The following is a 19,658-nucleotide window of genomic DNA, read 5'->3' as shown; positions in this document are numbered from 1 at the left end:
CCACACTGAGCAAACAAAGTCCCAGTTAATGGATGTGAACTTTGAATAATAGTCAAAATTAAATTCAGTTTTGTGGTAATGCTCAGGGGCTGATGAGAATTGACATGTTACAGGAGAATGTCACATGAGTCAGGGGGTAGGATTATCCCCTCTGCTCAAGGAAGATAAGAACACAGATGATCATCAACCCTGGGAGAAAGAATGTTGAATGTTTTATTGCAGGCCAAGTCAAGAAAAAAACAGATGCCCCATCGAAGTCTTGTGAAAAAGAAATGTGAAGTCTATTGAACTCATAATATGTATATAATTAGAGATTCGCATCCGATTATATGGAGAATCATATTTTATCCATTAACCTGAGTTTCGTGTTACCTACATACATGGTTCAAATATTCCCAAAAGGCTTATGAAAAGCCCCATCTGATGATACAACTCTCCTAAAAAATGTGACCTGAGTTATTAGCTAAAATATGATTACAGCTTCCCAGAATAAAATGCGGATATGAAATGGGGGAATGGGGGAATATGGTAGTTTATGGAATCTGATTCTTGTCCGTCAAATCTCTTGATCGTGAAATTAATTTTCTCTATATAAAATATATATAAATTATTTTTCTCTATATAAATCACAAAAATCTGCCATTCGCATCTGCAACCATGTGCTGACATCAGGCACAGTGCATTGCAACCAGCATGATAAGGCCAATACAGAAATATATAATTTGGGACAGTTATCTGTAATTTGAAGAAAAGTGTCATGTTCAAGAAATGCCATTTCAAATGGGTGGAGCCATAACTCCCAGAAATGGAGCTTAGTAACTAAAGGAACCAATCAAAGGGAAGGGGCCTTGTGCCGGAGGAACAAGAGATGACCAATCAGACTAGTTAGCGAATCAGCCGGTACATCCTTTAGAGATTTTGGGTGTGATTTGGAGTTTTTAAAAGTAGACGCACAATGTAAAAAAGGGAAGAACCGAAATTGACAGGGAGACAGAAGCTAGATGAGACAAGGAGAAAGATGGACTAAAATCTGGAGGGAACCAGGTGAGGCAAACAGGGGGATTGATGCTGGAGGCCATCAATACCTGAGTCTGGAGTAGCAATCTTACCAGATTCCTATGCTTCCCATGAGGGCTGTCTTGAGGGGGAGCAGGAGGGGCAAACTGTTCCGTGCCTCACAATAGGGAGGCCTCACGGCACCCTCCCCTTAGTAGAATGCAGCACAGTCCACTGTGTCCTTTATTGACATGGGGGACTGTGCTGGCTGCTCTCTGCCACTCAAATGATTTTGCTGTTTGTTGCAAAGCTGTTTGCCTCTGTAACAAACAGCTAAATAATGGGAGACAGCAGGGTTCAGAAGTGAGTGCTGCTGAACCCCGGTATTCAGCTGCCAACGTAAACATGCTGAATGACAAGATAGGACTCCTCTCCTGTCAGGCAGCATGTCTACGTGTCGGAGTGAAGAGTGGGCCGGTGCTTTTGAAGGGTGCATGGAGGTAAGGTAAGTGTTTTTTATTTTAGATTAAATGTGTGTATGTGTATTTAAATCACTTCAAGGCCTACAAATGACTACTGTATACCCTTGCTTCCTTCCCATCTTGAAACATGTCACTTGTGTATAAGCGCTGTATAAATAAACAATTACAATTACAAATGTGTATGCATATGTGTATGAATGTATGCTTACATGTTGGTGTTTATATTTGTGTCAATGCTGTGTTTGGTTTTATTTATGCGTGCATGCAAGGAGTGGTGGATGAATGTATGGGTGAAAGTGTTGTGTGTGTGCCAGCTCCCACCCTAAATTTAGCAGCTCTGTGGGCCACTTCATTTAGGAGCGGGGGCATGGCATCAGAGGTGTACATAGGCTAATATTTCGGGTGGAGGGACTAACACGTCAAATGTTGAGAGAGGCGCTAACTCCAGAGGCTGTGGGGGAGGAGGAACCTTACTTGTGTGGGAGCATCTAACATCTTTGCACATTTGAATGAGACTAATCTGGTGAAGCTTCAATGCTACAAGCAGATGACTCCTTCATTTCTGAAATGACACACTCAAGGACTGTTGTGAGAATGAGATATCTCATGTCACCACTTCCATTGTAATCACTCCCCTGGCATGCAAGTGCTAACCCCAAATCACAATTTCAATTACCTGAAAATGTATGCATATGAATGCTGGTGTTAACAGTGAAACATTTTATGTTAGTAATTGAGGGGCCTTTTTTAACAGCGAAGCCAAGCACCGTTTAACATCTGTGGCCTGTTCCAACTGGCCTTGGCTCTGTTGGTCAGCCTAGCAGGGGATGGATGACATTTTTGAAAGCGGATCGTGAGTGGGGTCAGTGTGGGACCAATGAACCCATTGCACTGTTGGTCTACCCACTGAGGGATGGTGCCTGGGCCTTTCAGCTTTTACAATTGAAATGGGCCCTGGAGCAGCTGCCCCCATGTTGGCAGTCTTATGACACAGAACACTACTGACAATCTGTAGCTTTTAACCAACTTGCTGAATTCTTTTAAATTCATTATTGATTTAAGCACTCCACAAGTGCCTTGGCCCATTTTTCCAATCTGTAAGGCAAGGGGTGCCTCCCAAACATCAAAAAGAAATGGGCCCCCATGAGCCCTGACACATCTTCAGCCAGACTTGCTCCCACTTCTCTCCCAATTCTGAGCCCAGCCAGTAAGATGAATAGCTATTAAACCTTGTAGCAAGAGTAAGCCTGGGTTGGGTGGCCCAAACGACTGGAAGGACCTGTGTGGTGATCCACTTCATTACAGTTCTGTTCAATTTCAGTCATCCATCTACGTTCCTTCTAAATAATGCTCCAAAATATTTTATAGTTATTCATACGATTATTGTCTTTGTTACAAAGACTTTTATGTAGTGGGCCTGTTGCATCCTTTATTCTGCGTCCAATGCATTTCAGTCACACTTGACCTTCTTCAGGCACTCTTCTACAGAGATAAATCATATATTCAAGCCATGTAAGAAATAAGTATATTTCACAATAATTTACCTGTGCAATATGCCAAATTTCTTGTTTTCAATTTGTGGGGTTTGTAGTCCCCAGTTTTGATCTCGCATTCAACCTGGTGCTCGCTATATCTGTTAAATAATACAATGAAAACATTTGTCTACTTTTTGGTATTTCAATCTTTCTGCTATCATATTTCATACTTATTTACAATTAAGAAATATTCTCAAAAGAAATGTTGCATACATTGCTTCTCAATGATAAAACAAATTGTCACCAGTATGTTGTTTCAGGTGACCTGTGTGTCAAAAATATACATTATGTTTTAAAATGGTGTCTTCATTTTTTAATTAGTGCCAAACCCTAATCTAATTGTCTGTATCAAAGTGTCTACTCCCATTAGGGAGATTCTTACCTAATTTTGGCCAAAGTCCGGGCAGCATGGCACCAGACTCACGTGGATGTGCGTGTATGTGCGTGTATGTGTGTCTTGTTTACCTTTATACACTTAAAATGGCGCTGGCCTGCATCATGATGATGTCATCGGCGTGATGTCATCACATGCCGGAGCCCATTTTGGATTTACTCGATTTGTGCTGATTCGTAACCTTGTGTTTTTTCACTTCCATGTTACAGTTAAAGTCTTATCAAGGTTCAATAGTGCTATGAACTACTCGTGTGGGTATATATATGTTTATACTTATTGTGGTTTACAGTGGGTTGTGTGACCAATAATAATGAAACAAAAACAAAAAATATAAAAATAATACATTCGAATAAAAATAAAAAAGATTGATTAGTGAGCAGTTTATTGTGTAAATGTGAAAAAATTGGGTTAGTTTGCGCCAACACGTGACACTCCGTGACCCAAAGTTTTTTATAGAATGAATGATGATTGTGCCGCACTCAGGCTGGAGAGATAGAGGTACAAGACTCCACCTCTAAGAAGCAATATACATGGAACATACTCTCCTGCATATAAATGCGCCACATACAAAGTTCAGTGATTCCAGAAATGTAGTTTATTATCACTTTCAGTTCTGGATTAGTCTTAACTTGCTGCCCTCTCTGGTAACACGTGTTTCGACACTTATAAATTGCCTTTTTCAAACCAGGGCTATACATCACATGCATACATTGAAAGTAAATGTAACATCAAACATCGTCAACAAATGATGTAAAGACAAATCAATCACATTGAGTAACAAAATCAAAAATAAGATTCATTAAGCCAAAGATTTGAAATTATGTAGTGTATTGGTGTGAAACAGAGAAAAGAAAGGATGGGTGAAGGAGAGGGATAATAGGGTAAGGAGACATAATAAAAATGAAAAAAATGAAAAAAACACAAATTGATTAGAATGACTCTTACTTTTGTAACAACTGCCTTGTCAAAACATAATTATATGTGGAGCAGTTATAAAACTTGTAGTAACATGAAACTATTCAATTGAACGCTAATACGGTTTAGATTGAATTGTGCCAACACCATGTGCCTCCTAAATTTTCAACTAATAGATTAATTTGCAATGAGACATATAATGTTACATTTTGGGTTTACCTGTATTCTTGTGCACCTGTATTTACATACTGGGGTCTGTTCTGGCAGTAATAACCAGGATATATCCCTGAATGAGAGATAACTTAAATTAACTAAGATAAATGCTTAATGCGTCATGTGTATGTGTTTACTGTTATGGAAACCTATATGTGAACTACTCGTGTGGGTATATATATGCTTGTACTTATTGCAGTTTACAGTGGGTTGTGTGAATGTGACCAATAATAATGAAACAAAAATAAAAAAAAGTATTAGATAAAGGATAGAGGTGATTAATGGCCATTTGTGGTTTTCTCATCTCCAAGTGAATTTAAATATGATATGATATGATAGGTTATTTATAACGCGCTTAATACCCAGGGTTTCTAAGCGCGGACCAGGGGATCAAACCGTGTTGCTTCGTGTCATCTTACTTCCAAGGGAGCACGTTGCTGATGAGCTATCTTCGCGGGACGATATTGTGTGCTCATCTAACTCTATTATAGTTAAAACTCAAAGTGGGTGGTTACTACTCTTGCCTAACTCAAGGCAGTCGACTGTGTAAATATAACAAATAATCAGAATTAATGAAATAGTAGTGTGCATAGACAAATGGTATGGCAGATTGTTGATGTTCCAATGTTTGATGTATCTATCTGTTATAAGTGTGTGATTCTAGTATTATAGACCATAGCAGTCATTTTGAACACTTTACTGCGTTGGTAGTATGAGCATGCTGCTTTGTCAGATATGTAAGTCTTCATATGTTTTAATGAATTAAATATGATAGTAATTCAAATTAAATGTTCCACAATAACTCCTTATGACAAAAAATAAAATAAAAAATAAGGAAAGAAGATATACGTTTGTATTCTGTTGTTTTGACTGAATGGAGCTGTATCTTCTGTATTGTCCATAAAAACCTCCAGGTTCTTGGCTACCTTTGTATGGTTGGAGTCTTCTTGTTCCTATATCTCACAGCAATGTTCATATCACCTTCATACTGTCAAAATTCACAGTTCATAGCAATGTTCATATGACCTTTCATACTTTCAAAATTCAGGGTTCATAGAAAACACGCATAATTACATTCCTCATTCATACCTTCTGGATATAACACGTTTAGTCTTTCTATCCAGTAGGTTTCCTTCTGGCTTAAAAGTTTGTTGATATCGATATTTATACCCCTTCTTGTCTCAATTGTGTCAAATATTTGAAACTTAATTTGTGCAATCTGATGTTGTGCCTCTTTGAAGTGTCCAGATAAGGGAGATTTTATATTGCCGGTTCATATATTGGACCGATGTTCATTCCACCTTATTTTTGCTTTTCTTGTGGTCTGTCCGACATAATATTTGCTGTACGGGCATTTGATGCTGTACATTATGTTTGATGTTTCACATGTCGCATAACTTCTCAAGTACACTTTCTTTCTCTATTTGGGTGGAATATAATGTCACCCCTATTGCACAGGTAAAATGTTTCATGAGGTCACAGCACTGTATATAAGTTATTAATAATTCCTCTTTTAACATACATGAAAGGACTATAAACCTCCTTTAACAAACATATTTTTTGCAGTGCATACTGATGTGTGTCATTTTCTGCAAAGCATGCTGGGGATGCAAGTCATGGTTGAGTTGAATGGTGTATGAGGCTTGACCATATACCCAGTCTCACCAAACTACCCTCATGATCCACTGCACCTAGCCTACACCTAGGTGCAGTTTCCACTATACCCCCATATTGTGACCAATGGCCAGTGTTCATGGCTTGCAGCCGCCATGGCCAGTGTTGACAATCCATGGGGCATGGGCTTCAGACATGCTGCAGGCCTCGATAAGCAAATCCGAGTAGACATTTGTCCTTGTCGGGTGCCAGACCCACTGCCCAGGCACCAAAGTTATATCACTATTATTGTACCGACATTTTGACACTTTGGAAAAAATAAAACACAGAACAGATTTGCAAAACATGCTTTCAGGTCTTTGCTGATGTTGTTTGCAGTTTTGCAGCAAATCAGTCCAGCACTTTGGGCTGTAGACATGAGCAGAATTTCTTTTCCTATTCAAATCTATCCCGAATTCGCACATTTGCCCACATAGCCGATCCCTGATGGCGATAGCCAGTGCCCAGTTATATCACTATTTTTCACACCAGTCCTTGCCAAGGGCCATACAACAAAGTCTTTCTACTTGGCAACTTGACATACTCTTAGTTATGTATGTACCAATTTTTCCGAGATTGGGCTGGAATAAGTCTGCCCTAGAGCAACCCTTCAAAGATGCTCATCTAAGATTTGAGCAAGATTGGCACTGGTAAGGGGGTAGCCATCTACTTATGCATTAGTAGGTTACTTGAATGTATTTAATGCAGATGGTTTAAACATATACCACTGTTTATTTGGGAAAACATTTTTTATCATTTGAGCATTTTTCATCAATTATTTTGCATAATTGTGCATTTAAACCAAAAAAACAAAGGATTTGTGTGAACCAATCGTGAGTGACAAGACATAAATATGCACCACACATACATATATCCATATATCCATTGGCACTACAGTGCGGGTACATGGAATTGAGAGTTCATTTGACCTAACTATGGTTATACTGCGGGCTAAATAGTGACCAATCCAGGGTCAACGTCGGGATATGGTTCCCTCGATGTAATATGGACTGTGTGGAAGCAGTGGTTGCTTGGTCAATAGATGTTTTGGCTGCAACAAAGGCTGCATTCTTCTGGGCCTGGGATCGTGTCTCGAAAGAAAGAGAACACGGAACTATTCAGTGTGGAGAAACCTAACACTAAGCTGGGTAGGGGGTCTCATGAAGGGTTCAATAAAAACACTAGGGTGGTTACTAGGCAAATAAAATACCAGCTGTGTCACCACTGACTTGGTAGAAGCACCCAAGGGAGGGGACTCAGGGTTGGCTGGATTCTGCATTTAGAAACAGTTGTAGTGCAGACAGCTAAATGTGTTGCTGGCTCCTCAGTGGAAATCATGATTGTCTGGCATGCGAGATCCAGGAAAGAATCTGCAAGGGGGCAATAACAGGCATTGCTGTAGGAGCCTCTTTGCTAGTTAGGCACACTTATTTGTTATTTGTTACAATTATGAAGGTAAGTCCTCTTCCGCATGGCGAGGTGAAAAGTGAACTAAAAGTGAGTGGAAATGCTACTAGTGTAGGAGAGTCCGGTACCTACTGCGTGTTAACTAGAGGCGCTGGATGTTGCACGCAGCCTGGATCATTGTAAAGCAGCGGCCGCTGATAAGCTGCAACGAGAGAGAGATATAGATGTGAGTAAAATCTCGGAGGAACTTCCACATGGTATTGCCGTCCATACGTGGTTGCGGGTTAGATGTCTGTGGTTAAGAGAGGCCAAAGAGCATACCTGGATGTTGTTCCTCTAGGGAAAGAATTCTGAAGAGGCTGGGTTTGTGCATTATGACCTGTTGTTAGGGCAACGGTGCATACATTAGCTAATTAACGCATGCGCATTAGTGGGAGGTGCGAGTGAACCCGCTGAGAGCATGCACACTCACTAGAGGGTTAGACCAATGTGTACTAGTGGTCATGGCAAAACACGGTAAACTGCAAAAAAGTGTCTGATTTGGAGGGAATGCATGAGCCTCTGTGGGACGGCTGAAGGCATGCGTGAGCGTGCGCCTATGTAAAGGCTAAACTGGTCACACGCAAATTAAATCTACGCACACTCAAATCTGCAGTAAAAGAGCAATGTGCAGATTTCTGTGGGCGGCCTGAGGTGTGATAAGTTTGCTGAGTGGTGACTCTACACACTGCCCATTTTACCCACATAGCTGGCCCCTGGTGACCATGGTCACTTTAACTGAGTAGCCAAACCTTGGAGGCCATGGGAATTGGCCAGATAGACCGGTGCGGACCATCTGACCTCTGGCTACAGCCGCAGGCTATGCCTCCAGCACCAAAGTTATATCACTATTTTATGTACCTACATTTTGATGCTTTTGAAAAAATAAAACACAGGACAGATTTGCAAAAACATGTTTTGGGGTCTTTGCCAATGCTCTTTCCAAAGTTTGCTGCAAATCCGTCTGGCACTTCGGGCTGTAGCCACGAGCAGAATGTTGTTTCCCATTCAAGCCTATCCCAATTTGGAACAGTTTGGGTCTCCCCTCCACAATTTTGCTGCTGCTTGATAATTTCTCTCCAAACTTTGCACAAACATTCAGAATAGGGTTTATAATCGTTTTCGTCAAATAGCACCAAAGGTATAAGCCATCTGTTGTGCTTTTACCTGGCCCTGTTGGGGAACACCTCTGACTTACCGGTCCCCGGCCCTTACTGCACAATGAACATTTGGACTCAGACAGGCAAAAAGACACATAACAGCCAATAACAGTAATTATAAAAGGCTTGTTATAGGCCGTTTATTTTCCATACACAGGCAATGAAAAAAAAAAAAGACCTCATGCACATACAATTGGTTATACACAAACATAGACAAGAAATATCATCACCGTCAAAGCTGTTGCCGAAGACACCTTCATCTTGGCCAGTACGACACTGCTTAGTCCCAGAGCTGGTAGACAAAGAGATCACATGCAATAACAGGATCTGGATCGGAGGGTTCTCCCTTCCTGCATGACTACATCACTCAGGGATCCAAGTTCTGACTCTCTTATCGGCTTACAAGCCTCTTCTCTTTTATGGGGGTGTTGGGGAGAAGCTGGACCCCCACCAGGGCTGTGGGGCCCAGCAGATATACCCTCACCAACTATGGGAGACCCCAACACCTCCTATATGGCCCACAGAAATGCAACAGAGACCCCAGCGGGCAGCCACATGTTCCAAACTGCGTTTATTTCTGGGCAGCAAAAAAGGAAAAAAAAACATTCAGAACGTCGTGCACATCGAGAGTTCAGGCGCCGTCTCCCCGGGGCTGGCTTGCAAGTCAGCTTTGTAATCACACTGCAGGCTGACCTCACAGAATTGGATCAGCTCCAGAAACCTAGCTCCTCCTGTTATTGGCTGCTAAGTAATAGGTTACCTATGTAGCCCTTATAGAGAGCCTGATAATTGGACATTAGAGTTTTGCGTCAGTGGTTTGGTTTAGCTGTGCCAGCCCACCATTACCTAATTCTAGCTTGTTGCATTATGAATTTGTTCCCATAACTTTTTAGCTGAAACAAGTTTTTTCGCCCCTGGGCTCTCAGTGTTCATCGGCTAGGGCTGAGCCATTCTTGTTACAATTATGTTTCAAATGTTGTGCGAGTCTTTGCGAAAATGTCTTTTGTTCCCAGAAAGAAAAGAAAAAAAAAAACACATTGGGCTTTGGTGCTTTGCCGTGGCTTAGTAGCATTAGTGGAGAATTAAAAAATGTTTGTCTGCAGAAAGCAATGTTATCTGACTGCAAGACCTTGGCTGCTCGTGGGTTTGCGAGGAGTATTGGTGAAGGCATCTGCAGCTAGTGTTCAGTGAGAGAAATGAACTTGGCTGTAATTTTCCTGAAACATGGCTTTACACTGTGCAATTAAACCATGTTAATTCATATAGGCATTTGCAAGCCTTTAAACAGGGATTTTTGTGTTTGTAGATTGTGATATTGCTGCATTGATTGTAATGTAGCATGGAAGTTGCACTGTTGGTGAAGTGGGTGTCTTTCAGCATATTTGTTAACCCTGCGTGCGCTGGGGCCTGGTTCAAATGATAAGTAGGCTCCTTGTTCTTCCTGCTGTTCTTCTGTATATGCGCCTGGGGTGAGGGGGCATGGGTTTGATCTTGATTTTCCCTCTTCAGCCCCCCCTCTAGTCGACTTTGTCGACCACACCACCAAGCAACATTCACCTTCTTCCGGTCTGCATATATTTGTCAATTCCTTGAAGTGTCCATAATTGTTCGCATTGTTGTTGATGAACAGTACATATGTGTTCTCCTTCTGTGTTCCACCACACTCACTTCCCTTCGTACTCCCTCTGATCACAGGGAGTGGCCACCTTTATTACTGCTGGAACCATGTCGCACACCGCTATCTTCTCCCTTAGTCCAGCTCTTCCTTTCACCATATCTCTTATTTGCATTCTGATGTCTTCTTCTGTTGTTCTCTCACATCTTGCAACGTATCTTGATCTTGCACAATGATGCTGCGCTCTGTAGTAGTGCTTCCGTTACCACCTTCAATCGACCAGCCAGTCATGATGTCATCCATAACCATGCAAGCACTAACCAGTTCTTGTCTTTCTCTGTTCAGATGCATTTTTCTGCTGAGCATTCTTTTGTGTGCTGGTACTTTATCCTATGTTGCTTCTGTCTCGCACGACAAGTAATCCCCCCCTCTTTTCACTCCTCTGTCTGTTTCTCTTCTTCCGTTGTTTTCCATCTTGGTGAATGTGTCATTCTTCACATCTTCCTTGGACATCACCAACAAGGGCATGCTGATGCGCACCAACGAACAGTCTCCTCCCCAATTCGGTGGTAGTTTCTCTAATCTTTAGATGCATGTGCTCAATGGTAGTCCATAAGCAGTGATGTTCCTGCTCTCATCTCCCAACTTCTCTCAACCTTCTTGCATCCAGCATGATTGTCCACTTCTTGTCAATGTTGTGTTGGTAACATAAGACTGGTACCTTCACAGTATACGTCCTTCTTCATTCTCAACCCAAGTGACCATCTTCGCTCTTTTGTCTCACTCTGTTAGGCACTTATCATATTTTTGTCTCTTTTTTTTTCTTCTTCTCTCTTTTGTTTTTTCTTTCTTCTTTTATTATTTATTTATTCATTTTTCCTTTTGTTTTTTTTTCTCTTGCAGCTTGCTCACTGGTGCATTTGCTCGTTGTTTCTTCTCTATCTGGTCACTTTCCACATACAGTTGTTCGCCAATTAGCTGCTTTATGTAATCATCTTCCATAGGGTATTACCCCCTTTTTTATCAATCTCAATGTTGCTGTCTTCCCTTGCAATCTTCTTCACACCTTGGGATACATGGGCTTCGTGCTCTGCTGTATTAATTTCTGTTGTAATCAATTCTCTCACGGCATATGTTAAAGAGCAGTCAGGACAGCTCTCCCCAGTGGTGTCCCTACCAATTTTGTACATGTGTGCATGTTGTTGGTCACTTCTGCTATGTGTGTTATGTGTATGTTTTACTCCCTTTGTGTCTGCCCTTACCTCTCCTTACTTTATCAGCAGCTTTTCCTCACCCACTGACGCCGTAAGTCTTCCTGCTTAGGTTAGGGAAAGTTAGCAGAGGATACAGCGGTAATGCTCACTATTACATATAATTTTCAAATTACCACCCCCATTATTTCATTCATCATTAATAGTCCCATCGTGAAGGTAAAAGTCCTTATTTGCTTGCCCATAACCACTTATGCTGCTGGGTCCTTGCAGCTGATGAGATGATAAAGTTGCCCACCTGAAAATCGCAAGAAAGGCGTTAATACGTTAGTATTTGTTAGTAACCTCAAGCTCCGCCAACTAAACAATCACTAAGGGCAACAATGAAACCTCCCCCTGGACATTTCGTGTTTTCAAAATTTCTGAATATGGGTAGGGAAAATCTTGGGTTGTTTATTCAATGGAAGCAAGGACATATACTTCAGGGAAATGTGCTCTAAGGGATCTGAGGTTCCTGATAGGGTGGGCAATTGAGTGGGGAATGCTTCACGATGGTTTAATGAGTAGGCTTCAGGGTTGCTAATGGAAGATAACATTAAGAAAATTTCCTACACATTTCTAACAGCATACATATGCAACAACCTGCATGTGCGGGGAAAAGAGAAGGAACAAAACAGTGTTACAGCTGTAGGTGCACAAAATGTAATATGAAACTCAATTAAACTTTGGACTTGGGTGTGTCGGTCCCTACTCTAGTTGCTAGTGTGCGTTGGACCATAGGATGACCATGTTTCCCTAACTCGGGAGTGTTCGTGCTGTTTTGCAGTTCATGAAAATCTTTTGCGTTGGCCCTGTTGATCTTTGCTCCCTCGTTGCCAGGGTGGCCACCGCTTTGTAGGGCTTGACGCCTTACACATCTAACAAAGTCTGTCAGGAGGGCAAAATGTCCCACGGTAGTCCCTACCCATTGGAATGTTTAGTTCTTCGTTGTCTTCAGGCCTGCCCTGGGTCCTTTGTATTTGTCGAGAGATGAAAAAGAAGCGCTTGAGACCTGAGAATTGACATATTCTTTAATTTCTTGACCTTAGCTCTCTGCACTACTCTTGCACTATTCAGTGTCCTAGTGGGAGGAGCCCATGGTACACCTATGCACCATCCTGTCACCACCTGGTGGCGTTCAATGGCGGTCTGACCGTAAATAGTTACACAATTCTAAATTTACCTGGAAAATGGGTAGACAACCACTATCTTGTAGCTGTATCCTTAACACATCTGGATCATCTGCACTTAATTTAGGTGAATATAGTCATGACACCCTTAGATCATATATACATAATTCAGGTGGTGGTGTACAAATGGGCCTTTGAGTCTTGTATTTACTGTACTTTACTATAAGCTATTTATAGTGCGCACCCGGGGGGCATTAGGCACAGACAAGCTAAACAGGGAAGCATCAGGGTGGTAATTCTGTCATATAGGATGGCTGTGTTTCTAAATTAAGAGGACCATGTTACTTAGTTAAAATAATCGCAGGGTTTTTAAATCTTTTTTCTATGGCTCCTCTCTCAACTTCTCAGAGCTACCTGTCCCTCCCCCCTCTTTGTATTTATTTATTTATTTATTTATTCATTTACTTCCTCTTTTCTTTCAAACCCAACCGTCACAATTTACTCCCATGCTCTCTATCCCACCCCATGTCCACTTTTTAAACCCTACCTACTCTGTTAATTACTCATTTAGTCTAGTATTTTATTACTCCACTACTGTATTTACTGTTACATTTAAACAATATATTTCTCCCCCATTATCTCCTCTCAAATTTTAATACAACCATTATTCTCCAGTTCGTGCAGCAATGACCTCTTTCCCTATGTGTGTTGGCTAATGCATTTGTGACAGTGCTGTGTTCAAAAGCGCTAGTGGCATTACTACTTGCACTGTGTTATTTTGTCGCCAAATTGAGTCTGTTGGGAACATGGATCATCCACCCTTTACCTCTATTTCTCTCCTCCCGGGGTGAACTGTCAATGAAATGTATGCCTCCCCTCAAGTGCACCTTCCTCCACCTTGTGTGTCTCATTTAATTGCTGTGTTATTCGTGTATGCATGAGTCCAGTCTCCTCGCTGAAAGATGTGTGCTCAGAATGTAGCTAAATGTAATCTCTTGTTATGCGCTATCTCTATGCACCCCCCCTCTGTACCGTGCACCCCCACTATTCTTAAACAATCTTCCTTACTTTCAACATGTGTATGCCTGGTGTTTAACAAGTTATGGCTTTCTCTGTTAATAAGGTGGTCATATCCACATCGCCCATGATGTCACAAATGTCTCTTCCCTAATGCATGGCCTAGTCGCCCCACTGTCACCCAGAAAAGAAAATATTTTGATACCTATCACCACCCCATGCAATTGTCCTCTGCATTATTGAGTGTGCGTGAGTGTGTGTGTCAGCGTGCGTCTCGCCCGCTCTGTCAGGGAGGTGGAGCATGAGTGCGTGTGGCAGAGTGAGTCAAATCAAGTTTGTCTTGGGCTATCCTATTAGGGGTATAATGCCAATCTATGTCCTTTGAAAGGTTTGTTCCCCATCAGGAAGATCCCTCCCAGTCATGTAACCGATCCCGTTGCTGTTGTGTCAGTGTTCTGTATGGGTGCTTACTGCTGTGCAGTGCCCCTGGGTTGTAATTCTTGTCAGTCCTGGGGTAATGGTGCTGTCATTTGTTGTGTCTGTACATGTACTGGTGACAGTGCCTGCAATGGTGCTTGTGGCGTCTGCTGAAATTATCCCGTCCTGCACCATCTATCCTCCCCACATGGGCGGTACATATTGTGGTGGTTGTTGATACTGCTATTGTGATGCTTGTGCGTGTGTGCTGAGGCTGTTTTTAACTGCCCCTCCCATTGCATACTTTAATAATTTATTTTGTGCGACTTGCCTCATCTCCCTTTCTCTGTCTCTGCTGTTTTTTTTTTAACCGTCTTCTCTTGCCACAATCTACAATGCACACAGTCAATGTCTAGCGCGCTATACTTCCTTCCTCCCTTCCATAACCCCATGCATGCTGCACCACCCCTTACTGATCCTCTATCATGTTTGGCTGTGTTGTCTCGTTCAGTCCTTCTCTCCTCCTCCCATCACTTCCTTTCTTATTCCAGTGCAACCCACTCACTGGCCACTTTTATCGCCCGTTCATCCTCCTGCTTTTCTACCCATTCCCTTGCCATCTACCCCTTCTCCACGCTTTTTTCCCATAATCTCCCTCTCATCCTTCCTCCTCCAGTCCCTTTCTTCCCTTTCCAGTTCCCCCTCTCTGTTGCTATTGTTACTCCTTGCACCTCCCCCGTTATCTTCCCTTTAAATTTAATTCCTCTGTACCTGTGGCTTCAAATCTGCTTTCATGCACTGCAGCCCTCCCTTGCTCGCTCCTGTGCTGCTTGCGGGTTGTTCTGCAGCTTCCTGTTTGTTCTCTTTAGTGTATTGTGATTGTGTGTGTGTGTGTGGTGTTTAAATGTCCTTCTGCTGTTTTCATTTCTCTCATGCAATTCATTCCTTGCTTACCATCTGTGTCATCAAATATTACACTCCCGGAGGTGCAGAAGGGTGAGTCCCCTTTTCCCTCTGCTCATGCTGGTTCAGCATCAGCTGGCCCCTCGCATCTTCCCTTTCATTCGTGCACACAGTTCAACTGTAGCGAGGAGCTTTTTCCCCAGCTTCTTTCCTTTGTAAGTGCTATGCATGTGTGTCATTAGCCATTGCTGCACGCTTCTGGAGAAGCTGCCTATGGGCAGCCATGGTTTTATTTATTTACCTTCAGTATTTTGAATCTTTGCACACTATGTTTTACTAACTTATTTTGGCATGGAAGCTGTGTGCTACACAACAGGTGAAGGGGAGTCATTTCTCTATTGTGTGATACCTTTTACCTCACCTCAGTTTGAAAATTTCGATGGCCCGCTGTTCAGGGAGCAAGAGTTAGAAGATAATTGAACATATTTTCAATTTCTGTGAGCCTACTTGGCTCCGCACCTTAGCCAGTTCACTCCGCATGCAGCCCATCTTCACAAAACGATTGCCTTCTCCGGCACACCCCCATAATCTTGCGCATGTGTCTTCCACACACCACCTCTGGGTCACCTCTTCTTCTTTTCCAAAACCACACCACCATCTCCTCACCATCAAAAACAGTATCCTATGTATCAATCTAAAGGTGACATCACCAAACTAAAAACACAATACAAATGAACAGACAAATGTTCATACACACAACAATAACCCATTGCTTCCAACCCCACAAATATCCCAAATTAAAACCCCACAATCCCCACAGCTGTCTTCCTGTTTCAACTGGAACAAGGTAAACCACAATAAAACTCTTATAATTGGACTGCGCACGATGCGTCGCCTCGTGTGTGACACGCCCCTCACCAGGGGACCTTAACCAGCCAACTATCTTCCGCACTCGGGATCAATCTAGCTACCTCCTGCGGGGAAACATCATCCACTCACTGAACTAAAATGCTCAATTAGCAGGGAACCTCATCTACTCATTGATCCACAACGTCAATTCATAGGAAATCCACACCCCGTACATGAAATCGCCATCCGGACCAACCAGCGCGGCCCTCCTTTCCATATGTGGGGAGTCACTACCCCACCCAATATCCTCATAAACACAAGAAGGGACCACTGCCACCGCTCCAGTTCCAACTACAATTCACGTGCCGATCACCACCAATGCGCCGAATTTTGCGACAATGTACAATCACTCACCACCCAATTTACAATGCCTCCCCCCAGTTTCTACCCAAACAAAAGAACTTAACATTTCTGCAACATACTGATCAACAATACATTATAATACTTGAAACATTTCCCCCCCCCCTCAAAGCCCATGCTGCTGGTTGACTTACATTTCCTATGCTGCACTGGCACTTGCTCTGCTACTGGACACCCCCTCAAGGCGCTTCACCAGACCCCTTCTTCTGCAGGGCTCTCACCTGCCCTCAAACGGGGTATTTCCAAGTGACCCCCGATGCCTTTAGCCGGTTACGCGTTTTTCGGTGGTCTTCAGGTGCAGGAGAGGGTCCCACAGCTTCCTTGAGCCGGCGGCAGGGAGTGCAGTTCAACGCAGGGCTTGCGCAGGCAGTGCTCATTCACCCATGTTACAAGTCCCACAGCTTCCTTGAGCCGGCGGCAGGGAGTGCAGTTCAACGCAGGGCTTGCGCAGGCAGTGCTCATTCACCCATGTTACAATGAACAATGAGCCTCATAGAGGGCACCAACTTGTTGGGGAGAAGCTGGACCCCCACCAGGGCTGTGGGGCATAGCAGCTACACCCTCACCAGCTATGGGAGACCCCAACACCTCCCATATGGCCCACAGAAATGCAACAGAGACCCCAGCAGGCAGCCACATGTTCCAAACTGCGTTTATTTCTGGGCAGCAAAAAAGGAAAAAAAAACACGCAGAGCGTCATGCACATCGAGAGTTCAGGCGCTGTCTCCCCCAGGGCTGGCTTGCAAGCCAGCTTTGTAATGACACTGCAGGCTGACCTCACAGAATTGGATCAGCTCCTAGAAACCTATCTCCTCCTGTTATTGGCTGCTTAGTAATAGGTTACCTATGTAGCCCTTATAGAGAGCCTGATAATTGGACATTAGAGTTTTGCGTCAGTGGGTTGGTTTAGCTGTGCCAGCCCACCATTACCTAATTCTAGCTTGTTGCATTATGAATTTGTTCCCGTAACTTTTTAGCTGAAACAAGTTTTTTTGCCCCTGGGTTCTCAGTGTTCATTGGCTAGGGCTGAGCCATTCTTGTTACAATTATGTTTCAAATGTTGTGCGAGTCTTTGCGAAAATGTCTTTTGTTCCCATAAAGAAAAAACACATTGGGCTTTGGTGCTTTGCCGTGGCTTAGTAGCATTAGTGGAGAATTAAAAAATGTTTGTCTGCAGAAAGCAATGTTATCTGACTGCAAGACCTTGGCTGCTCGTGGGTTTGCGAGGAGTATTGGTGAAGGCATCTGTAGCCAGTGTTCAGTGAGAGAAATGAACTTGGCTGTAATTTTCCTGAAACATGGCTTTACACTGTGCAATTAGACCATGTTAATTCATGTAGGCATTTGCAAGCCTTTAAACAGGGATGTTTGTGTTTGTAGATTGTGATATTGCTGCATTGATTGTAATGTAGTATGGAAGTTGCACTGTTGGTGAAGTGGGTGTCTTTCAGCATATGTGTCACCCATGGGTGCGCTGGGGCCTGGTTCAAATTATAAGTGTGCTCCTTGTTCTTCCTGCTGTTCTTCTGTATATGCGCCTGGGGTGAGGGGGCATGGGTTTGATCTCGATTTTCCCTCTTCAGGGGCTTTTCCCGACCTCTTTCAGTTATGGCTGCCTTCGGCCGAAGAGCAGATCACAAGTGGGAAAGAGCAGACAAAACCAGCCAGAAGTGGAAAAAAACAGCTCTCTTCGCTTTGCATTCATTCACAGGACTCCTTATCATTGCAGCAGCATTGAGCTTCGACTCCCTTTTTCAGTTTGTCCTTCAACAGACAATACCTTAACTATCCTCCACCGTAAGTTGGTTCGGCAACAATATTTACATGACCTTGCTTTGCCTTCGCGTCCAAGCTGCATTCATACTCTGCTGAGCTTGCAAAGCCTACGAGAGACATATGCGTTATTATAATGATGGAAAGTAAATGCCCAAGATGGCCGCACACCAACGTCATGTTGTTTTAGCGCATAAGCATTACACTCTACCCCTTGGACAATCAATTTATATAATTTACAGGAGGAAGATCAGGAGGCACCCATAACTGTTTTACCATTCTCTATCAATGTGGGATAAAGGAAGCGCAACAACAAAGAACTATTACTAAGGCAGAGACACCAGGCCAATACCATCTGCAGGGCTTCTGGAACCCACACAAACAATTCCTCCCACCAACTTTCAGGCCTACTCTGTGAGACTCGGGCCGCCAATTCTTGCAGTGTTTTAATATGCTTTTCGATAGACCGAGAATGGTCTCCTAAACCAAAACAACTCATGCCTTCCATCGCCTCCCAACCCAAATTATGTTTCAAGAACAAATAATCTTTTGCCACTCTGTTGTGCAAAATAGCTATCCAAAAACATCTATTATATAATAATAGTTCAGTTAAAGCCTTCAAAGTCTCATTAAGACTTTTAACTACAAGGCACACTAGCTTAATCATAGTACACATGAGGTAAGGTCACAAAGGTTGCAAAATAATAGAACTTCCCACTACATCCAGCTTGAACCAGCGCCTTGCGCACTTGTGCTGGAGAACAGCAAGGCCCTAGCCACAAACATCGGTCCCCTACAATCGATATGGGAGATTTACAGGTCGCTGCAAAATGCTGACCACATTCCACACTACAGATAACGCCATTCACCTCTCCAAAATCACTTTCTCACATGGTGCACATTACCCATATCATGTAAACATCTACATGCCGCCCAGAGGCGTTGCTAGGGGGGGGCTAAGGGGGCTATAGCCCCTGGTCTTTTGGTTGTAGCCCCGGACAGAATCTCAGGAGCTCCAACCAAAAGGGTAGCTAGCCCCCAATCCCGACAATTCCAACATCAGCGTAGCCCCGGGTCTTTTCCAGACCTAGCAACACCCCTGATGCCGCCACAAACTCCACTCGGAGCTGAGGAGTTTGCATCCTTCTCTGCGCACGATCCGCGTTGTCAGTGCCGACCACACAGCAAGAAAAACATTACACAAATTCAAAAAAGGCATACTTGCCCTGTGCTACCCTCTGCCGACGCCAAGTTCTGTCCGGAGACAAGGTCTCCTGGAAAACACACTGCCATTACCAAGTCCTCTGCTTACACCACTGCCCCTATGTCCCATCACAGAACCTACCGACCCACGGCTCACCTTCAACACAGTGACAGCGTACATTCAATTGTAACCACCTCCCACAGCCGCAGACAGCCAATCGCGCAGTCATCTCACAATCCGCGCCTCTTCACGAGCGCCTCTGATGCTCTAAAGCCTACGAACGAGT

This window comes from Ambystoma mexicanum, chromosome 4q, assembly GCF_040938575.1.
Source record: "Ambystoma mexicanum isolate Mex_15411 chromosome 4q, UKY_AmexF1_1, whole genome shotgun sequence".
Taxonomy (NCBI): Eukaryota; Metazoa; Chordata; class Amphibia; order Caudata; family Ambystomatidae; genus Ambystoma; species Ambystoma mexicanum.
The sequence above is the reverse complement of the archived record's forward strand: the minus strand, read 5'-3'. Positions refer to the sequence as shown.